We start from the raw sequence: 21,067 nt of genomic DNA, 5'->3' as shown, positions 1-21,067 counted from the left end.
TTCCCTCGTCGAAAGGATTTCGTACATTAATTATTTTTAACCGGAGGCGTTGGCGATTTACCGATGTGAGTAATTTATGAATACAGGGGTTGCGAGAATGGCCTTTCAGTTCCCAGGATGCTTAATGTTTATCGAAATGATCGATTAGCCGTCGCACGAGTATCTTTATTCCCCTCTCGCCTATCGCCCCTTATTACTTACAAAACGAGATGAGACATTCCCATCCGGAACGCTCGAACGAGCCCGGCAAATTAATTTCCCTTTATCAGAAGTCCGCGCGACCCCTCCCGAGTAGCAGTCCCTCTCGCTCTCTCTCTTTTTGCCTCTCTCGTTCGAATCGGTCGAATATCGATACTTCAATAACGCTCCACCCGTTCGGTTTCAATTGCCGTACTCGTTTTCGTCATTAATTGTCGCTTCAGCGTTCGCGAGAGCTCTGTGAACGGCACTTGAAACGCGCGGAGGGAGCTCAAAAGTCATTCTCTCCCCGTTTGATCGTCGTCTTACTTCTTCTTTTTTTGTTCTCTCCTTCCTTTTCATTATTACTTATCGAGGAGCAATTGTCTCGACAAACTCGAACGCTCTCTCCCCTTTGTGTCCCCGAGAAGTGTACGGATGTTAACTCGTTTATACACCCTGTTTCTTGATCCTTTGACTGCGAACGTGCGCTGGCCGTCTCACCTGCCACGGACACTTCTATCTAATGAAATCGTTCAGAAAGAATACATTCCAGGAAGCAAATACTGTTTTCTCACGTGCTAGACATTTGTTTGTAACATTTTCGAGATCACATTCTTCGCGAAAAATCCACAACCTAACAATTACTATTCCGCAGAGAGCGAATACATTCGGACCGCGAAATCTCCAGCTAATCTGCGAACGAATAAATCATTCCCTTGCATAATCGTGTGCTAAACAAGTCCAGATTCTATCAACGTGTTATTTGTTCAAGGTTAGATTTAAAGGCAGCGCTCACGCTAAATCTCGGCCGCGAACTGCATAATTATTCTCCTTATCTCGATGTATAGAGACAAATATAATTTTTGAAAATTTCTATTTTGACAAGTTTGAATGAAAACGATTGCAAACAAAACAGTTTCTTGACTCGCGGCAAACACGGGTCTCTGCGGGCCTGGTCGCCGATGTTAATTTTCATCGGGTGGATTTGCATCGATTTAATTCGGGGACAAACAAACGACACGTGGCCCATAAACAAAGATACACATGCACGCGCATCGGTAGCCGTCTGCTCCTGCAGCGTATTTTTCTCTTCGTTGTTTTTCGTTCCCATCGCGATCCGAGTGCGTGGATCCCGCCACCGTTAAAAAGTTTAAACTTCGCTTTATAACGAGCTTAAGACCACGCGCGGTTAACGAGGAATGATTTACCACGCCGGCTGCCATATGGCGACGCACGAACACACAACGCTGATTCTTGCTCGGCCGGCTGTGTATATAAATCACGGCCACGGCGAACGGGCCTAATATAATCGCGCCTAATAAAGTTGGCAGCCACTAAATTTTCTTAACTCGGCCCCCGGACCCGTCCCGTACGCGATTCGACAATGTAATTCGTCCGACGCTCTGCCACCGTTCGCATGGAATCTTGACAGAACGGTGTTTACTACTGTTTGCCATGTGAGCCTGGCGAATATTTACACTTCCGCCGCCTATGGCGCACAGTGGGACCTTTCGTCCAAATCGGAGACAAAATCAAAAAACTTCCGATAGAAATGAGATAGAGCGCTGAAATTTTTTTTAATTACAACTGAAACTTGACAGGATATGGGAAAAATAAGGAGATTATGGCACGAACGTTTTTTAACCTTGTCTTGTTTTTTTTAACATGCTACACATCATTTCCTGTAGATTTTTTCACGCTGATTTCAAATCTGGTCCCAAAATTTGTCGACGACTTCAGGATTTTTCAAGAACTCGATTTTGTGACAAAAAACTAATGAAATCGTTTCTTCGTTGAAATGATTTGATAACTCACTAGTTTGAACGTGTATCGTATTCACATTGTATGGATCACAATAAAAATAATAATGATGAAGTATTTAAACGTTTTGTGTTGCTTACGAAGCATCAAGCACTTCACAGCGCTGTCATTGCTACTGGCACTTTCTGCAGACTCTGTGCCGCTGTAATGTAATATAAATTAGATATCTATTGTCCATAATTATAATTTCATTTACACAGGGAGTAAAGTAAGTATTTAATCTAATATACCTAATACGTAATACGTTAATACGTAAGTTAAAATGCTTAAATACTTACCTTACTCTCTCTGTAAATGAAATTATAATTATGGACAATAGATATCTAATTTATATTACATTACAGCGGCACAGAGTCTGCAGAAAGTGCCAGTAGCAATGACAGCGCTGTGAAGTGCTTGATGCTTCGTAAGCAACACAAAACGTTTAAATACTTCATCATTATTATTTTTATTGTGATCCATATATGAGAATACGATACACGTTCAAACTAGTGAGTTATCAAAGTTTTTTGTCACAAAATCGAGTTTTTGAAAAATCCTGAAGTCGTCGACAAATTTTGAGACCAGATTTGAAATCAGCGTGAAAAAAATCTACAGGAAATGATGTGTAGTATGTTAAAAAAAAATCTTTCCCGCACGGGGTATTGAAAAAACCGCAATTTTCTTGACATTGTGCAAGTTTGACGAATTTTTTCAATGTTAAAAAACGTTCGTACCATAATCTCCCTATTTTTCCCACACACATATCCTGTCAAGTTTCAGCTGTAATTAAACAAAATTTCAGCGCTCTATCTCATTTCTATCGGAAGTTCTTTGATTTTGTCTCCGATTTGGACGAAAGGTCCCACTGTGTGGCACCCGTATCGTCTTCGATCTAAAGGAGAACAACATGCGAATCCAAAACGTCTCAACTGGTTTTTACGTAATTTAGAATTTATCCGTATCTTTTATGTGACACCTTGCCGTACTTTGACGAGCCAGACTCGTGATGAAGGTTATTAACGAAGTCTAACGAAAATGAATGTCACGCGTTTCATTTTAGATGAAATAAAATTTGATAGCTTTGTAATCAATACAGAGTTATTTGAATTAATATTCGGACGCTCTAAAAAAGACGATAACTTTTTTAATATTGTACTGTGCGATTTGAACTTTTTTGGGAAGCTAGAGCAATTAGTTTACTACAGGATGTGAATTTTTTTTTTAAAAAATGGCAATTGAACGGAATTGTAGAAAAAATACAAAAGGTTGCATTTTACAACTTTTTTTATGTGGGCCTATATTGAAAATTTAAAAAGTATGTTTTGTAGGTCTGTGTCAATTATATGAACTGTGAAAGTTTCAGCCAAATCGATTGGTGCGGGAGAAAACGACAGGCATTGAAAGATGTATTTTGAGAATTCTTAGATATAGGCCGAAAATCGTGAAAATTTGCAATTTTCACCATCTTTACACGTTTGCAGCTCATTTGCAACGTCGACCGAGTTTGACGAAATTTTCAGAATACATATGTTTAATTGACACATATCTACAAAACGTATATTTTAAATTTTCGATATAGGCCCACATAAAAAAGTTGTGAAATGCAACTTTTAGTATTTTCTATACAATTCGGACCAATTGCGATTTTTGAAAATATTTCTTTTCACATGCTGTAGTAAACAAATTGCTCTAGCTTCTCAATAGTATAGTACAATATTTAAAAAGTTATCGTTTTTTTTGGGCGTCCGAATATTAATTCGAGTAACTGTATTTAAGCATTAAAATAAATGTAGCCATACAAAAAAATATACATGTTCGTTTCTCTTTTACGACATTTTTGTGCATAAAGACGTTCTAATCACCGTAACTGTAAAAGAAAAGGTACGGCAAGGGGTTAACATCCCGACATTTTCAAAATATATTTTTCAGACCGTTGTGTGTCTCTAGCGATCATACTTTTTATGATCTTATACGATTTTCTAATTATTTCTCAACCCTGTGCCATACTAGTGAGAGAGAAAGGATTCTATTCTTCTATTATTGTACTTGCAATGTTGTACGAATAAATCCGTACACTTCTACCGCAAATATACGTAAAGTGTAGGAAGCAAGATTTATTTGTTCACCGACAGCCTGGCCTTCATTTTAATTGTAATGATTAAATCTATGATTGTGCTCGGCAATGATGTACAACAAATCCGTATATACTTCTATTGCAAATATACGTTTTGTGCAAGAGGAAAGGTTTATTTGTTCGCTGTCAGCCTGAGTCTTCATCTTTTCATTGTAACAGTTAATTCATTTTTAATAATTTTTAATATTATAGTATAAATTTTATTCTTTTACGAGATATCCACATCGATTTCTTATGCAGGTGATCAAAAAGTAAGTTACACAAGGAAAAATTGGAACTAAATTATACGTATAATAATAAAATTGATGGTTCAGATAAAATTGTGAAAACTCAACAATATCAACTACTGTCACGTAATTTGTGAATTGAAGCGGTGGATGGATGAAAGTGTCAAGTTTGTTTTCTGTAGTAGAGTTTTTGACAAAATATGTTGTCCTTTTTTGATAAATGAAGATAATTGATTTGTGTTATTATCTTCATTCATCAAAAGAAGAAAACATATCTCGCTAAAAACTCTTTTACAGAAAACAAAGAATTTGTTACTTGACACCTTTATCCATCCACCCCTTCAATGGTTAGTCTGTATTTCTAAAATGATTTCGAATCACTCTCTGTTGGCGTAAGCTTGCAAGGACGATTTATCTCAAGGATTGATGAAAAATTAGTGCAAGAACTAGTTCCTTAACGGTATGGCCGGTAAGAAATGCCTGGAACGATCGTGATATGGCAAATGTTTGAAATGATTCCTAACAAGGGAAGGATCCGGACGGTTTGTGTACACAAACGGCGACCCGTCGCTGATCGAGCTCGCACACATGAAAGAGGTTCTGCCGTCGATGTGTGTACGGGGGATCACGCACTTGTCACACACGTCGAACGTAGAGAAAACGCGGCTACCTTGATTGGACGATGATGCAAAAGGGTTTGAAAGGAGGAGAGAAAGAGAGAGGGAGAGAGAGAGAGAGAAGAGGGAGAAAGGAGGGTACGATGTAGGGACACGTGAGAAACTAGAAGAGGACCGAACCGCCGCCGGCTTTTAATTGCTCGCTTTTACTTTATTTCCTTTTTGCTATTCGACGGCTCGGGTCCGGCGATCTGACTGCTTTGATGGCCCCGTATCGTTATTAGTGTTGATAGATCCTTTGCATTCAGGGCAACGGCGCGCCATGCCATGCGGAAACCGTACCGGTCAGTCATCGAGCGTTCCGCATTAAAAATCATAGCTACTCGATGGGAAAAGGAAAAAAGACTGCCCCGTGACTAATGAACGGAAGGGTCCAAAGGGGGCCGGAATCTGTGGGAAATTGGTCCCTTTGAAAACGTATCGCGCGTGTCCACGTAATCGCGCGTTCTCGTAATTAACGGTGCGCCGGTTTTTCTTCCGCGCTATTAAGCGAAATTATTCCCATTTACCGGTTAGGGTTTCCAGCGTCCGGCGAGCTCGCGCGATAATAATCTAGAAAATATTCGAAGAAGACTGGGAACTGTCCGACTCCAATTTAGTGGGTGCAGGGAATCGGCAAGCTGCAGTACCTAATTGTTTAAGTTGATCAGGAGCTGTTATCTTTCGAATAAGTGAAGAATTACTGTCAGTGAAATGTTAAAATGTAGTCAGTCGTAATCATATATGTATGTACAATTCGCTGAATGGATAGAGCGACGTTTTATGACCTTATCTTGAGGGGTAGCATAAAGTCTGATAAAGCAGAGTGAACGTGATGCGTCCAGCCTGGCTTTTTTACTGTGACTAAATCTTGTAAAGAGAGAACAGTGAAGCTAAAGAAACTAATAATATTTATGTTTTTAATTTTCTCAAGTCATTAAAAATTGTAGGTACCCTGTTTAGTCCAATTATCCTCTACGAATACGAATAAAAATTTTACTTTGCCAAAAAATACGTGGTACATAATATCCAAACAACAAGTTTCAGTATAAATCCCGACGGTCAGGAACCTTTAAATAAAGTTTAAGTGCCCGAGAATCTGAATCTGCATAAAGAGCCACAGTCTGGCTACAATTACCTTCGAAGCTTTTAATGACGGAATATTTCGAATACAGTTAATGGCTTCGAGGGGGAATACGATTTAATGCCGCCAGTAATGTTCGATGGAAACGTACGTTGTATCTTTTTCAGCATACGTTGAACGGGTTAACCGATCGTCTTCCATAATCAAGTATTTTCAATTTTAATTATTCGAAGTTCTGGCACCCGTGCGCGACACGAGATGATATAATTAAATCAAATTAACAAGGTCTCGCCATTTTCGTTCGGTTTCCTCTACCAATGTGAGAAAGGTATTTCATATTATACTTGATATGCGGCGACATTTCTCTGTAAGGTATAATGAATAAAACAACCGAATACGAAATCAATAATTACAGTAACACTTTTAGACTTGCGCGACCGTAATGTGAATAATGCATATTAATATGTAATAAACGTCTGGCTTTATTTTGTCTCGGAATATCGAAATTGACATTTAAGTACTTAATTTGTGACAACAAAACTAAACAAATAGCAGTTGCATTGAGGATATCGGAAAGACTAATATGTCTACACGAAATATCATGAAAAGCGCGAATCTTTTTAAATTATTAATTAGTACTGTGAACTAAGCATAATTATTAGATCTTTATGCAAAATAAAACTTGTCTGTGACGATTCCAAGAAATAGAAACCAAACAGAATGCTATTTCCTAATTATTTTAATAGATGACATATCATGTATTGGCATCTTCAATTTTCAAAATTTTCCTACAATTTTGAATTTCATCCACTCAACTTTCCTTGAAATGCATAAAGATCCGCAGTCTAAATCGTACGATAGCAATACAATATTCTGATTATTATCAGATCATGTGTGAGACCGATACGAGTTAGGTATTGCAATGATAATTCAACGAACAGAAAGCAACCAGAGACAATATTCTATTGAATTTCGTGCCACGTCGTTTCTCAAAATTGTTTAATTAGCTACGAACCTATAAGGATCGGTAATCTAATTAGTACATCCCGAATCACGCGAGATTCAAGCACGGTGAAATTTCCTTATATAAAATGAACTACACGTAACTGCATTTTAACTGTATATGTATAGTAATCCTACACATCCGGCCAGGTAATCTGAAAATACAGCTACGGGTAATACCAGCCCTAATAATATTAATTTCGTACCGCAAGTGCGATATTCCCCTTATTAAATTAAATCCCCGTTTAGGCGCGGAACCGGTTTATCGAGCTAATGAAATAATGGACAGCCAGACGACTCATTTTATTAGAAGGATAACATCTGGATCGGAGTGTTCGAGACCGAAGCGTACACCGGAAATGCATTTACCGGTTAAGGGAGTCTTGCGATTCACCGCGTCATTGGTCTTGAGTGGCAATTTTAGACAAAACAAATCGAAAGGCAACAGATAAATGGCTGGACTATAAAAATTTGACAAGAAAATATCCCGAAGAAAACTGGTAGGGTGACCTGTTCAATGAATGGACACTTTAGCTGTGTCCAGAACACAATTCTAACAATACCTCATGGTTGTAATTCAGAATCTATGAACTTATTTTGCTCTTTAACATTTAATAAAACAAACCGTGAGAAAAGTCTTTCAGTTTGCGGTCTCTTTTCAATGGAAGAAAGTCCTACGTCATTTTCAGCTGGTGTTTGTTATTGCAATTCACGTTTGAGTTGAAAATCGCGCTCCTATAAAATTTAAGAAACCTGGCAAATGACCAATGAACATCAATTTCTATCGAATAAAAAGATGTACCGCAGTGAATGGTAATTATCAAAAAAAAACTTATCGTGGGATAATTGAACCACCTCAAAATACCAAGGAATCGACTTACAATTTTGAGTGAATTCCACCTATTTTACAGAAACGGCAAACCGTGCGACGAAGGATCGCGTCGGACTGGGATCGCGAACGGGAGGTCGCCATGTTCGTCGGATTGATGAAAAACGAAAGAAAACGTAATCACGAGGGGCCCCTCGGGGGCTGGAGAAGCGAAGAGGGGGCGGATAGCTCCCAGGGAAAGGAACGGGGGACCAAAGGTCAAGCTAGTCGCTTCTGCTGGGCGACGTTCTCCAGCCGCTGCAGCGTTAATGCACCGAGAATACTGGATATAGCAGTAGGGTTCGGTAGCCGCTAGCGATGGGACCAAGTGCAACACGTATATGCACCACAACCCGATGGATTTACAGTTACTACCGGGCCGCGGATCTTTATGCGAATCCCGACTGTCGTCATCCGTTTCGGATGAAACTGTGGAATCAAGCGAGAATTTATTCCGTCTGCCAAGGGACTCGTTAAACTGTAAATGCCACGGTACTCGCCAGTGTGCTTTGCTCAGTTCCGCTGACATCTTTGTTTCTACGTCTTACCAGAGGAGATTCGATCGGACGCTCGATCGATGGTGATCGATCTCGATCGTTCCAATAAATTGACTTTAATCGCTGCACCTTCGCGGGCTTGCAAATCTTGAATTATATGTAGAACCAATGCGATCGTACTGGAAAATTTAACTGGACACAAGATCCTTGGGCAACTTCGTCTATTTTCACATCGATTCCAGCGATCGTGTTTCAGTCGTCACCGGAGGAACAAATTTTACGGTGTGTAAAATGAACTTTTCGTACGTACGTATCCTAGATTGTAAAATGGAATGGTCAAATACAACAATGTAAAGACAGAAAAATTTCATTTAACTTCTGCTTCGTACAATGAACTTGGACCATTTCTATTTCCCAAAAAGGCTCACAGTCCAGTCACAATTATAATTCGTTCGTACTCGTTCGCACTCTCCCACTGGGGCCATGTTCGTAAACAATTTTCGCTGGACTTAGAAATTGGACACTCGCAAAGTGCAGGTAGAGCCGAAATTCCTGGGGTTTATGTAAAATACGAAGCTCTACAGCGCTCGAATCATTTTCGCGAACTTCATACAAGGAGGAGTCTTCCAGGTCGACCTCGGCCAAAATAAAGTACAGCTAACTTGTCTGCCCCCAGCGCCGAACTCGGGGGTGACAAACGGGTTAGCCGGAATGTCTCGGAAATTATTGATTCGATTTGTAAAAGTCCGAGCGGACAGCGGTTCTCATGAAGATCGAACGCCGGGGAACGGGTTGAGACTGTGAAAAGTAGCTAAGCCAGGGCCGTGCTTGTGATGTACTTGGCTCCATCACTAGTAGCAGCGTACCGTAAATCTCCGATGTAAATACACGGTTGGGTTAGTGTCCAGCCCAACACGAGAGTTCGGTCCCTTAACTAAGCCGTCCCTCGAAAAGCGGTTCTTGTCCGGGAACGATTTATTTACGGCGGCGGTACGATATTCCTCGACGTTTCTCTTTTTTTTCTCCCCCCGGTGGCCCCTTCTCGTCGCCGCTCTTCTTTCGGTTCCCGTTGCTTTCTCCATTTGTACTAGGCAACCGTGGCTGATGACCCGTCTCGGCGATTAATCATTTTCTCGGTGGAACTGGGAGAATTTGTATTTTAACGGTGTAACGCGTGAGCACAGCAATGCGCCGGCACAGAAATGAGCGGGAATGAAACTGGATTACGCTTTGGAACTATGCAGTTTCGGTAAATGCGCCTTTTAAACCGATTCTCCGGGCCGCGCCATACTTATTTTCTTGATGCTTTATTCGCTCGCCGTATCTCTGTTTACTTTGTTCGAAAGTTTTCTCTTGTTTTGCACCTTGGTGCTCGGACTCCCTATTCTTCCCCTATCTCTTGATTGATTTATCTTTTTGCTTTCCTTACCCTAGTTCGTTGCGCCCAATAGAAACGATCGCACCTTTATTCTTATCAGATTGTAGAATTTTAGTACGTGGCTTTGAAACCTTATTGAATGGTTCGCGAATAACGTTTCGTGTTATTGCGAATTTATCGAGCTCGCGAATGAAATATAATTTTGTATAATTTCGGTCGGTCAGTGAGAGGCTACTTTGCGAGAAGAGTCCAGTGGTTTAATTGTTACCGTTCACATTGTTATATGTTCTGCGGTAATTCCTTCGACTTTCCATCTACTGTTGGTTCCACTATGGTGTTTCGATTTTTCTACGAAAAAGCAGATATCGCTGGATCATGCCCAACAGACCATGCGCCAGCCAATCTCCTTTATCAAGCAGAGGAACTCGAGCACACCTCACCTGATCCCATTACTGTCCCCTAATTTTGGACTTCAGCACATTCTAGATACACAACGTTAGCTCGCAGGAACGGGGTTTAATTAGTTAGTCGTATACAGGGTGACGACCAAGTTTATCGGATAATATGCCATCCATTCTCTCTTCTCGAATAAATTACGTTCCATTCGGAGTTTCACATTTTATGAAGAAATATATTATATCACGCAACACCGACAGGGGATTAAGCGTTTTGAAATGTGTCGCTATTAATTAGAAATGTTTATCGTGTATTTTTAAGTCCCGAATCCTTTTTCATCGTTCGGAGACGTCACGGCAGATAACATCTACCACACTGTCAATGTATCCTGCCTATCGAATGACCGGCGAAAAGTTTGATCCGAGCTCCAAGGCCTAATGGTACCAATAACAAAGCGGATAAAAAGAAAAGAAGATAACACATGCCGATCCTCGTTTAAAATTCATTCGTCTTGCATTCGCGACAAAAGAAGCGAGCCTGTCTAGAGAATGCATTATCGTCGATTATATCTGAGCATTGGCGTCGCAGCGAGCGTGCCGTTCTATTTTTTAAGTGCTATAAAAAATACGTTTCTTTCTTCACGCTTGTCTCTCGGATGAAATGTATTTCCGATAATTATGAAACATCCTGCATCGTGCGAGCTAGACTCTAAAAAAATTGGCTGTTACCAATTTAATTACGCCCGCGGCGGACGTGTTCTATTTTTTAAGTGCGATAAAAATACGTTTCCTTTCTTCACAATTGTCTCCAGGATAAAACGAAATTTCGATAATTATAACCGAGGTATTAATTCCTCCATTCAACTAAAACAGTCACTCAAATGGATGGATCAATCCTAATGTGGATCAAACTAAAAACGTTTCAACACAAACGACAGAATAATTCAATTGTTATCAGAGTTCCAATATACGTACCATGGGGAAATATTTGAAACTATATTTGCGGACTGTTTTTTTATACTGCCGCAAAAATAGACTCGTTTGAAAATACATATACCTTCGTCGAGGTTCGTTAGAAAGTATGCATGGAACAATATTTGCGACGCGAGATTCGCAAACGGGTTTCCGCTAATTTTGACATTTCAACCGAATCTCTCTTTGTCGGCGCGAACGTAACACGTTTTGGCTGTATGGGCGTTCGTGAAAGCGTAGATATTTTAATAAACCTTTGTCTTGGAAACAATAGGGAAGTGAAAGTTCCTTAACTTGTTTCAGCGATTCGCACTGCGGAAAAATTACGATGGCGCTAAACAATTGCAACTTTGTCAAGCTTTTTCTCTCTAGAATCAATAAATGCTGAAACTCTTTTATTCATTTCCTCCTGTATTTTTTCTATGTGCATTCTGTCACCTATTTCGAAATAACTAACAATGGTGCCATTGAAATTTTACCGAGAAAATAATTGATCTTCCATTTATTTTGGAGTGGACACAATATTTGACTTTTTGCTTCTTTCTTCCTTCTTTCCAACGCTCAATCTCGTTGAATGCGACTATTCGCGATGCCTGGGCACCTGATATACCCGATTACGTCCGGGGTTCGTTACATCAACCAGATTTTCCGATGTTCCATAGCCCTTGCAGTTTCCCTACCAATATCAAAACGGCTGAGCGTTCCATTACCAGAAAATTCTTGCGCCCTCTCCGTTTTCCAATTAATTCGGCTAGGCGATGGTTCGATCGTAAAACAATCTGCGGAGATAGCTTCATAAACTCACCGCGCGCCAGTCTATTTACGATTCGCAATTTCCTGCGAGCGGCCAGGTGCGCGGCGACTTATGACCGGCAGCGTATGCGAAGCAATCAAATTTATATTATAATTTCTATTGTGCGGCTCATCTCTGGCCGCGTCGAGTGCGGGGCTCCAGCTTCGAGCTACTTGGCGCACGATCATCTCAAACCAGAATTTACCCGTTCAGGATCAATACGTTTTTTTTTTTAAATTCAATTTATATAGGCTCGGAAATAATCCAGTTAACATTTAATATACATACCCCCTGTGTGTCTTTTCTAAAACTCTTTAATTCTTTTTAGTCTATCGGTTGGCACGCATCAAGGTGAATTCAACGAGCTCAAGCACAATCATTTTTTAACACGTTCCGCGCCACGTGTATCACCGATGATATACGTTAACTATTCATTCAAGCCGCGTGTATCACTGGTGGCACACACTGACATATTTATTTAATACGCTAGAAGCATATATTTTATAACAAGCTGAACACTGTAGAATGCATTTCCACCAACAGATTGAGGCATTATAAAAAATGCAGTATAGAACGAAGCACATAAGTTTGTTTAATTGTCGAGCACAAACGGTTCGGCACGGAACGTGTTAAAAATTGAATGCAGAGATACAGGAATAAAAGTAACTGTCTGCAAGGATTGCTAGAAATTTCTTTTAATAGCTTTAACGAGTTGAAGATAAATAGTACATAGACGTTATTAATTTTATTCGATCTTTGCACGATTTCAAGTTGCATTAAATCGTTGTCGTCACTAACCCCATGCCGTACCATTTCCTCTACAGTTACAGTTATTAAAACGTCTTTATCATAAAAAATGTTGTAGAAGAGAAAAGAAAATGTATATATTCATTGTATGGTTACATTTATTTTAATGCTTAAATATTGATTATTAGACAGCGGATCTTCATGCAAAATAAAATTTTTACACATCAATCACAATCTATAGAAGCTGAGTAAACATTTATTTTCCTCATTAATAATTTTAATATGGTCAAAATAGTATATCGCCATTGTTAAACTCTTTTAATCTTTTTATTATTTTGTATTACACCTACTCATTTTAGTCACAGATGCATAAAATCCGCTGTCTATTGATTATAAACGAGTCAAATCTTATTTCATTTAACAAGAAAGGCTTCATATCTGAAAAAAAAGAAACTCATATTTGGTAGACTTCGTTTAAATTCTCCATGAAGACCGTAACTCGTTAAAACACGGCAAGGGGTTAACGCATAAAATCCCTAATCTAGTCATCTCCTCGAAGGTCCTTCGAAACGGCACGCCAGAAAGAAAGTTGATCTGTCCACTAATAACGAAACTAACAATGGCGGTCCATCATGCACACAAATTATTACGCCTCCGTTCCAAGTACAGTTTCAGAAAACTGTCAAAGAAGGAAGACGAATGGCTGGAAGAAGACTGCATTCGTAGGACCATGTCTTTTCGAGAAGTGGCAGCCCGAGGAAACGCGCAGCGTGCGTCAGGAGTTGCGTCGGGTGCGCAGCGGCCATTATCGGCGTGTCAATTAGGACCGAAAAATGTGAGCGTGCCGGCGAGCGAACGGACGTGGAAAACGAAGTGCAAACAACGATAATTATTCTCCTAACCGGCGTCCGAGGCAGACGCTAGCCGTCGTGACGCATCGCCGCATTGTTCTTCCTACTCGACGGAGCCGACAATACGTCTAGGATGACTAAGGCGCAACGACCGCCTATACTTTCACCTGTGTGCCCTCTCCGTTTGATATTCACCATGCAGCCTGAAGATTAAAGGTGGAGAAGGGAGCGAGAGGGAGGGCAGAGCGGAATGATAATCGGAAAAAATACAGAAGGAATCGGTGAAGGATGACGCACCGTTTACAAAGGAGCGGGTACCGGAGCGAGCGGGTCTTCGTGCGGGTCGCTGGCGAATGGCTCACTGATTCGACGCGACGTTCGACCGCGGGTTTCGGATCGATTTTTATCCCGACTACGGGATGACATTTCGATTTTTCGAACGACATTCCGCCCCCACAGGAGACTCCTCGCTCGCGGTTAGACGTGGAACCGTGTTTGGAGAAGAAACTCGGACGTACCAAGGTGTGCTCGTTCGATTCCCGCGGCTACAATGGGTTCCCGGTACCATTCGCCCGGCATTATGGGGGCTAATGGGCGATACTGTGGTTTCGCCGAGGAATGTTTGGCCAATAAAGAGTCACCGTGCTCCGGGAAGAAATAATATAGACGTGTTTGGATTACCGAACCGACCGTGGACACGGGGCGGATCAAAATTCATCGTGCGACCATGCGTTGGGCACGACTGATCGCGAGAAGGGTCGTTTTATACGATCTTCTACCCCATAAGCGGTTTAACCACCGTGTCTACTATACGAAGATCGAAGCTTGGGATCAAGACATAATATCAACAGAACTAATTCGAATAAATAGAAATCGCCGGGACAGTTCATCGTGCTTCTTAGAACCTACGAAAAGCTTGGGGATGGACCTTCACCTATGAAAACATGCAACGAACAATGTATAATTAACCCTTTGACCTAGATGTCTAGTAATTGATTAGATACCAACATATTTAATAATCTAAACAGTATTTTGAATTATTGTATAGAAATTTTTAGTGGTGACACTTTCCAGTGGAGGTTCTTAGTGGAGGCACCAACCGATTTCAAAGAAAATCCACTAAATGTGGATGCCACTGATTTTGTTTCCAAATAAAATTGTACTTCCCGTTGCTGATGGTAATTTATGAGAAACTGTCAACGACAAAGACGTTCTAAACGTTCTCGACACCCAAGACATCGTAAGGCAAGAGTTGGGAAATTATGAAAATAAAAGCGAAGTCCTCACGAGGATAGTTAATTATTGGTTGTGATGAAAATGGTAGAAAATAACATAATTTCTACCAAGAAATCAGGAAAGTTCCCCGACTTCGAAGAAAATCCACTAAATGTGGATGTCACTCATTTTGTTTCCAAATAAAATTGTACTTTCTGTTGCTGATAGTAATTTATGAGAAACTGTTGACGACAAAGACGTTCTAAACGTTCTCGACACCCAAGACATCGTAAGGCAAGAGTTGGGAAATTATGAAAATAAAAACGAGGTCCTCACGAGGATAGTTAATTGTGCCCAGATGGTTAATTGTGACGAGTAGACTGCGGATCATCATGCAAAATAAAAATTGTTTCCATTGATTGCAAGACACAAGAGCGAAATAAACATTTCTTTCTTCGTTTATTTATCTAATTAAACTGAAACCAATACGCTGATGTCTTTAAATCTTTTTAATATGTCTACTGCTTTAAATAGTGCTTTTCCATTTTTGTCATAAATGCATAAAATCTGCAGTCTAGTGATGAGAATGATAGAAAATAATTTCTACCAAGATATCAGAAAAGTTCCCCGACTTCGAAGAAAATCCAGTAAATGTGGATGCCGCTCATTTTGTTTCCAAATAAAATTGTACTTTCTGTTGCTGATGGTAATTTATGAGAAACTGTAAACGTGAAAGACATTCTAAACGTTTTAGATACCCAAGACACGGTAAGGCAACTGTTGGGAAATTATGAAAATAAAAACGAGGTCCTCACGAGGATAGTTAATTGTGCCCGGATGGTTGATTGCGACGAGAACCATAGAAAATAATTTCAACCAAGAAATCAGAAAAGTTAATTTCGCGTCTGAATATTAGAATCGTCGAACACCAGCGGGAGAAGTTCGGCGCTCGCTAAAAAATCGAGCCTCTGTTCGGGAAGCAAAATTGGGGCAGAATTTTAAAACCGAGACGACTGCACTATTTCATTCAACTTCGCGTTCTGTGTCGAGCACGCAAGCAGCTAATTACCTTCATGTTTGTACCAATAAGCGATAGCAACTGCCCGATAAATATTAATAATACGCAAAATAAAAGTGTTATTCCACAGTTACGTTATTCGGCGGATTGTCGAAAGTGACGTCTATGTTGACATAACGAAGGTAAAGCGAAACATTATCGCTGTTTATCAACACGAATGTACGGGAGAGATTTCGAAAATTTGTTGAAAATTTCACAGGTATTCGAGCCCCGCGATGGGCGCGCGTTTAAAATTTAATTAACGGGATGATTGCGGTGGCAGACATGCAAGGGCAACGGAAAATCTTTTTGTCCGGTTTTAATCATTAATTTTCTATGGTGACATATTGAGTTGGGCGATTTTGTTGGAAGAGTAATTTAAGGAGATTTATCTCTTCACATAAATTAACATATTACTTACTGGAATTGAATTTTTGGAAAAATTATTCGACGACAATGTCAATTTTCGTCGACATTATTAATCTCAAATTGTCGTCACAATCGGGAATTGTACTACATAGGCTTTCAATAATGTGTTAACGATAAAATATCACATTGTTTTTGAATTCTGTATCTTAAAATCTTCTGACAATTTTGGTATAGTTTCCCAGTCTGCGACAGACCATAATTGATTTCTATTTCGTCCAATCAGTTACAGTATAACCTCACTGTTTGCGCAATCTGGCGTGTTGTACGAAATCCTTGTTCAATGTATACTAGCAACTCTCACCACAAGTTGCTTCAAGTTCTGCAACTCGTGGGAATTGTTGTGGCTTCGCAGAAATGAAAGAAGATTGACGCTACAGATCGCGTGGTTGGTTATCTCTTTCGTGCAGAACTCCAATCCTGCACGCATTTTCCCGTTTCGTGCAACGAGCGGGGTTCTACTGTACTTCTATTTTGTAGCATTCTTGTACAGCGAATCACAGTAATATTCGGACACTTTTGAAAGGATAATTTTTTAAATAGCGAGGCATATACGGCTTGGATTGTTCTGGGAAGTTGGAATTAGTTTACTAAATGACGTGAAAAAATACTAAAAGTTGTATTTCAACACTTTACCTACCGGAAGCCTATTAACAGGATTTTCAATAATTGTGCTGTACCAAAAGAAAGCATAGAAATGTTCTTTTACATTGCAATCTTCAATGAAAGTATCTGATGACGTTATTGAGGGTGACTGGTTAGTTCACAATGAAAATTGCTGTTGCCATAGATTTTTCAAAATTATGCAATAATCACCGGTCGGTAATGTGTTAATCATAATGAAAATTTTAAAAATACGTTTTGTAGATCTGTCGAGTATACATATTCTGAAAATCTCATCGAATTCGGTCGAGACTATAAATCTAAGGTGTAATAATCTATATAAAATGATCTAAATAATTTATAAAATAAATCTAAGGCTTCTTACATCTTTTACTGCTTGTCGTTTCTTTCGGAACATTTTCAGAATATGTATAATTGATAAAACAAAAAATATTTTCTCTGTAATTCCGACCAATTGGGATTTTTTGTAAATTAATTTTACCTTCTAAAAAAAATCCAAGTCGTATGGTCGAATTCGGAAAAAGTTATAGTCCCCTTAAAAGTGTGGGAATATTACTGTGATTCACTGTGTGTACCGGTTTGGTACGTGTTAGGAAAATATAAAAGCCGCGAGGATATGATCGATTTTAGTGCGCAATTAAGGGAGAAACGTTGGCAGCGCTGGTTGAAAGGGATGAAACGGAATATGGGTTACAAAAGTGGCCCGGTATCGATCCTCGCGATCGTTAATCGCATCGATGATCCGTTCGCACTCGGGCTATCGCGTTCCTCGTGATTTTATTGTACGGAATAGGACTTGACGGGAACGTAAAACGTTAGAGGTCGGCCAAAGGGATGGCGAGGGCAAGGTGCACCATGGAGGGAGAGGGCGAAAGGTTACACCCTCGTAAATCGAACGGATAATGGCAGTAGCGGGAGGACAAATCTTCATTGTGATTTGAACTCCGTAACCGGCGGTAATAAATTAGCGATCCCGGCGCTGAAAGGCGGCAATTACGAACGTCAACCGATCGGTTTTAACGATACAAGCGTTTGTTCACCTCTTTCCGGGGGAACGACTAATTTCGACGGGTCGTGCTTTTATGCGTGATTGATAAACAGTCGGCCGGGAACGGTAAAGAGCATATAAACAGCCTGTTCACTTTCGCGAACGGTAACAAAGCGTCCGACTACCGTTTCGTCAGGAACGTAATCTAACTAAATAATCCGGGAAATATTGCAATATATTAACGACTCGTGCACGCACGTTTTTCAGACACATTGCTCCATTTAACGCTACAAACCGTCCAAGTAAATATGACCCACTTCAGCTTTTTAGTTTACGATGCAAAGTCAGAGAAACAGAATTTCTTTAAAAAATTATTCCACAGCAATGCCGATTTTATTTTAACGAACCGGCACGAACGAAGATTTTGGTCTTCTTGTTGTAGTGCATGAGGATTATAGTCAGTGTGTTGGGCAATAAATAAATTTATTTAAATAAATTATTTATTATTTGAGCAAGTCTAAATGAATTATTTAAAATAATACAGTTAATTGTTATTTACAAATATTAGGTATGGGAATAAGTTTCCGCCCTTTTGGAGATGTCGTTGCATGTACTTGAGTACCGATCGCGTATTTGATGGAACGTAGTAGTTACATGTTTTTGAAAGGTATGTGTCTAATTGTAAGCTTCGAAACGCAGTTAGCGGCAATTGTTTCGAGCAAGAACAGCAGTCAATTTGTCGCGTGAAAAATGGCGACTTTTGTTGCAAGTAAGCAGCATTTGCGGGAAGTCATGTTGCATTATTTTGTTTTAAAGAAAGGTGTTATATATTTACTTTATTATATTCATTATATATTTACGGGGACGATGCTCCTTTAAAAACCATGATTTCGACGTAAGGGCAAAGATTGCGATGGTGTGCCAAATAATTCGAAGATACAGATTTCCCAGCAATAAACTTGATGGAAATCCACGTCAAACTTGCAGAACTATCAATTGAATTAAACGTCGATCGATCTACTGTTGGAAAACGTTTTCACGCTATGGGAATTGTTTATACGCTTCTTTTCAACAAAAAGGGGCGCAAACTTATTCCCATACCCAAAACAATTAGTTATTATTTGCAAATATTATTTGCAAAATCACACGTCTATTTATTATTCAAAATAAAATTTGCCCAACACTGATTATAGTAACGGGCCTTAATAAATTTATTATTTCGATGGAAGGTTAGAATTGAGTCACCTTGACTGTTCGACAATTTTAGTTTTATGTCGCGCATCGTGTGTCGAACGTTACGAGCAATTTGCGGAAGTCCCGTTAGTATAGCGACGGAATGAACCATAAAGCAGAATAAAAAGTGAAACCTACTCACTGTTTCTCGATGGCGCGCTTATAGGTCGTCCCATAAAGTTTTAAACCATTCCACCTGTAACAATAAATGCTTTCATTAATAATAATGAAATTGAACTGACATCATGAAATTACACTCCGAATTCACACAGATATCTGCGCAGCAATTGATGACATCATTAATCATATTTTATCATATTCAATTTCACGATAAATAAACTGTGCAGCGAAATTACCAGACGCATACAATTTTCTATGTACGATAAAAGTCACGTTAAAAATGTAATTTGCGCAGAAAATCACGAGAGGCATTTTGACAAATAATTATCGCGTCAGGAAAATATAGAACGTAAATACAACTACCACTGTTACTTTGATATCGCAGTCTTGTATTTTCCAGTAAACTTATTCGTTATTTTCACCCGCGTAATTATCAAACCGTGGATTTTACGCGTTCGAATGCAGCGGACACGGTAAAACGTGAAACGAAACTTCAATATTGTTGGAAATATTATTCTGTTTAATGCCGGTCTTCATAAATTCCACGGAAGAAATTTTAATCAGCAATTTCAACTTTCGCCTCGTTTACGAACCAAAATGTTAAGTACACACTCCGCAACACGCTGTAAACTTTCTGCGAGGTGAATGAATAACGGATAGCTGGACACGATGGTAACTGGTAATTTAATTAACAAAGAACAAACGAGTTACATGTGGTAACTTACTAGAGTATGGATTTCTATGCAAAATGCAGATTTTCAGTTGTGACCTTTGAGTGAGGTTGAAGAGCATTGTGTCGTATATGAATTCACACACTCTTTCATATCGTGAAGAGTGACACAGCTCAAAAATTTCCAATTTCGAGTTTATTGTAAAAATGTATAGCAAAATCCTCATATTTTTATGTGAAAGAACGACATATCGCTGCTTCCGACAATGACCGCTGGAATGCGGTTGTGTCGTTCTTCCCAAATCCAAGATCATGACAAGCCTTGCAGGAAACGAGAAATTTTTAAATGGCTGTCCTGGAAAATCTATTTTTTTTGAGTTGTGTCACTATTGTTGTCTACCCCTCGCCGCATTTTGACGAGCCAGACTCGTGACGAAGGTTTTTAACAAAGTCTAACAAATATGATATGAATGTTACTTTTAGATTAAATAAAATGTGATTCGTTTGTAACCAATATTTAAGCATTAAAATAAATGTAGCCGTACAAAAGATATAAATTTTCTTTTCCCTTCTACGACATTTTTGTAACTGGGCACGTTTTAATCACTGTAACTGTGTAAAGAGAAAGGTACGGCAAGGGATTAATATTTGTTAAAGTTGCTACCCGTGTATTTAACATTCACGGATTAGAATCCGGATTCGTTTATTGCACGTGAAATAGGAGCCTCCGGTTAAAGAGAAGGTTGAAAATATGTGTACTAAAGTCCGTAAAAAGCGGCGTGTTTCGGTGGTTCGTGTCATAAACCTCGGTTACACATTTTATTGAGGATGCGTTCGCGTCCCCGGCAGTCTTGTTATTTTGGAAAAACGTGCCGAATCCTGTTTCTACGGACTGGCTGATATGTATAAACGCATCGATGAGCGAGAGATAGGGCAGGTGGACGGGCCGTAATTACAGAGAAGTACCGTGACTTGGAAAATAAATGAAACGGTCGGCTGGAGTGACCTCCGCGACGTTAGATGCATATTTGGATGCGTTTGCCGAATGATGCGGGCCCGTCGACAGATGCGCCGTAAATAACAGGTGTAATTATCCTCGTCGCGGGGCTTGGCTCGTTGGAAACGTAAAATATTTAAACTGTGGTCG

General features: G+C 39.6%; 1 protein-coding gene across 6 annotated transcripts in view; it reads right to left on the bottom strand.

Annotated features, from left to right (window-relative positions):
* Positions 1 to 21,067, bottom strand: part of LOC143211928 (uncharacterized) — a 297,767-nt gene that overhangs the window by 165,728 nt on the left and 110,972 nt on the right. For 3 of the 6 annotated variants that reach the window (XM_076430066.1, XM_076430068.1, XM_076430069.1), the window contains exon 2: positions 19,269 to 19,326. The gene's annotated coding sequence lies outside the window, so the exon portion shown is untranslated. The remainder of the gene's footprint in view (positions 1 to 19,268; positions 19,327 to 21,067) is intronic. The other 3 variants (XM_076430067.1, XM_076430064.1, XM_076430065.1) reach the window with 1 other exon arrangement.

The sequence above is a fragment of the Lasioglossum baleicum genome, chromosome 9, assembly GCF_051020765.1.
Source record: "Lasioglossum baleicum chromosome 9, iyLasBale1, whole genome shotgun sequence".
Taxonomy (NCBI): Eukaryota; Metazoa; Arthropoda; class Insecta; order Hymenoptera; family Halictidae; genus Lasioglossum; species Lasioglossum baleicum.
This window is presented reverse-complemented; position numbering and strand designations above follow the sequence as displayed.